A 2,852-nucleotide genomic window follows, 5' to 3' on the forward strand; every position below is an offset into this window, starting at 1 on the left:
TTCTTTTGCGTTAGTGTTTTGAAACTAAACATATCTTAAGGTTATGAGATTATAAGGTTATAAGGGCAGGTTTAGTTGTGGTGATGAACTTTTTATGGTCCAGGTAAGCATTTAGGCTCCATGTTCATTCTCACCCGGAATAAACAGTGCCTGCCTGTGAAGAGCATTCAGATAACTGGCTTTTCAGACTATTGCAGTCATGCCTCACTCTGCCCCCTTCTCTTCCTTTCAGGGGAATAGATTATAAATAATAGCTAATTTAGTAGTCAGAGATAAGAGATGCTTATCACTGGTCCTGGATCTAATTATGTATTATGATGAGCAAGTACTGCAGTTTTAGAGCATAGGAACCACCAAATCAGCCTTTTTTGGTGTTTCTTTGCACAGAGGACACATATGTGATACTGGACAAAGCCAATAGCATTATCTTAACTCTGTGTCCAAGGGGATCCTGTGTACCTTAAACAGTAGGAGCTGCCTGGGAGAAGATAAGTTTCTGATAGTCCCTCTAAAGCAAGCTTGTCCAGTCTGTGGCCCACGGTCCATATACAGCAGTTTGAATGCAGCCAAACACAAATTTGTAAACTTTCTTAAAACATGATATTTTTTTTTTAAGCTCATCAGCTATCATTAGCGTATTTTATGTGTCTGTGTGTGGCCCGAGACCATTTTTCTTCTTCCAGTGTAGCCCAGGGAAGCCAAAGGATTGGACACCTCTGCAAGAGAAAATAGCAGGGGAAAGGGAAGCAACATTTAAATACTTACTCAGTGTGCTCCCACTGCCACATTCCTTCTCATTTAACGCTCACAGTAAGCCTAAGGGCTTATCTCTGATTTTCAAATGAAGAAACAGATTTGGAGGTGTCTTGGTCCCAGGCAAGCGTGATATTTTATGCCCACATATAAAATTATGTATTTTTTCATCCATAGTTCCTGGCTCATAACTCCCTTGGCACCGTTTTTTGTTACAATGTTAGGGCACTCTAGGGCTCAGAAAACAGAACGTCTCTCTCTGACCTTCTGCCCTCCTTTTCCCCTGCCCAAGCCAGGGCTCTAATCTTCCACCACTTTTCTGATTATGGGTCATAAGACTCTCATTTTAGAAGGGGTCCTGCCTGCTGCCCTGCAGGAAGAAATGCTGCATAGAGGCCAAGAATCTGAAGACGGGCTTTGCTGGGTTTCCCCACTCAGTCTCCTTTGTATTAGATCATGCCCCTTTAGTCCAGTCACATTTCTACTTGGTGTCTATGCTTCAGTCATGACTATCTAATGAAGTCTTTCTAAGAGGCTCAAGAGAACAGGCTTCAGGGAGCTTCTGGAGAGCTGAACATGTGGGGGCTTACAGGAAGGTAAACAACACACGCATGTACCAGGAAGGTGATGTACCCTAAATCCATGGGAACAGAGGCTCCTATGCTTCGGATCCTTCCAGACCTAGCCCTGTGTATCCCTTCATTTAGTTATTTGTACCCTTTAAAATACTTTTTTTTTTTCTGGAAACAGGGTCTCGCTTTGTCACCCAGTGTCTTGCTCTGTCATGTCACTGTATGGTGGTATGATCATGGCTCACTGAAGCCTTGACCTTCCCGGGCTCAAGTGAACCTCCCACCTCTCAGCCTCCCCAGTAGCTGGGAGTACAGGTATATGCCACCAGGCCTGGCTAATTTTTGTATTTTCTTTGGAGACAAGGTTTCACCATGTTGCCCAGGCTGGTCTTGAGCTCCTGGGCTCAAGTGATCCTCCAACTTCGGCCTTTCAGAGTGCTGGGATTACAGGTGTGAGCCACTGCACCGGGCCTAGGATATTCTTTGTAATAAACCAGTAAATGCATTTCTGAGTTCCGTAAGCCACTGTAGCAAATTAATCGAACCTCAACTTCAAGCCAGTGGGTTGAGATCCAAAAGCCTGGACTGGTAGCTGGTTGGGTGGGGGACAGTCTTGTGGGACTAAGCCCTCAACCTGTGGGATCTGATGCTATCTCCAGGTAGATAGTGTCAGAATTGAATTGGAGGATGCCCAGCTGGTGTCCTGCAGAACTGATTGCTTGGTGTGTGAACAGAAAACCCCAACATTTGGTCACAGAAGTCTTTTGTGTTGAGTGTTGTATGAGAGCAGAGGAAAAACAAGTTTCTTTCACATCAGCAAGTCTCCAAGGTGAGTGGCAACTTCAAGCCAGTTGTGAGCCTCCAGTTCCTGAGCTTTCTGCTACCTTCCCTGTTTCCTAGAATTGAACCCAGTGTATTAGTTTCTATGCTTGCAGTACAAATTACCACCAACTTAGCAGCTTAAAAGAACACACATATTTATTACACACTTACAGCTCTGGAAGTCAGAAGTCCCAAAATGATTTTACTTGGCGAAAACCAACAAGTTGTCAGGGCCGTACTCCTTCAAGAGGCTGTAGGAGAGAATCCTTTTCCAGCTTCTAGAGTGGTATTCCTTGCATTCCTTGGCTGGTGTCCCCCACCTCTTAGATGCCAGCAGCTTAGCATCTTCAAAATCTTTCCCTGCTCCGGCTGCCTTCTTCCCTGTGTAGTCAAACTTCCCTTTGTCTCCCTTTTAGAAGAACACTTAAAGGACATTTAGGGCCTACGCCTATGATCTCAGCAGTTTGGGAGGCCAAGATGGGAAAATTGCTTGAGGCTAGGAGTTTGAGACCAGCCTGGGCAACACAGTAAGACCCTGTCTCTAAAAAAAAAAAGTGTGGTGGCAAACGTGTAGTCCCAGCTACTTGGGAGGCTGAGGCTGGAGGATCACTTGAGCCCTGGAGTTTGAGCTGCAGTGAGCTAGGATCATGCCACTGCACTCAGCTTGGGCAACAGAGTGAGACTCTTCCTCCAAAAAAAGAAATG

Source organism: Callithrix jacchus, chromosome 18 (genome assembly GCF_049354715.1).
Source record: "Callithrix jacchus isolate 240 chromosome 18, calJac240_pri, whole genome shotgun sequence".
In the NCBI taxonomy this organism is placed as follows: domain Eukaryota; kingdom Metazoa; phylum Chordata; class Mammalia; order Primates; family Cebidae; genus Callithrix; species Callithrix jacchus.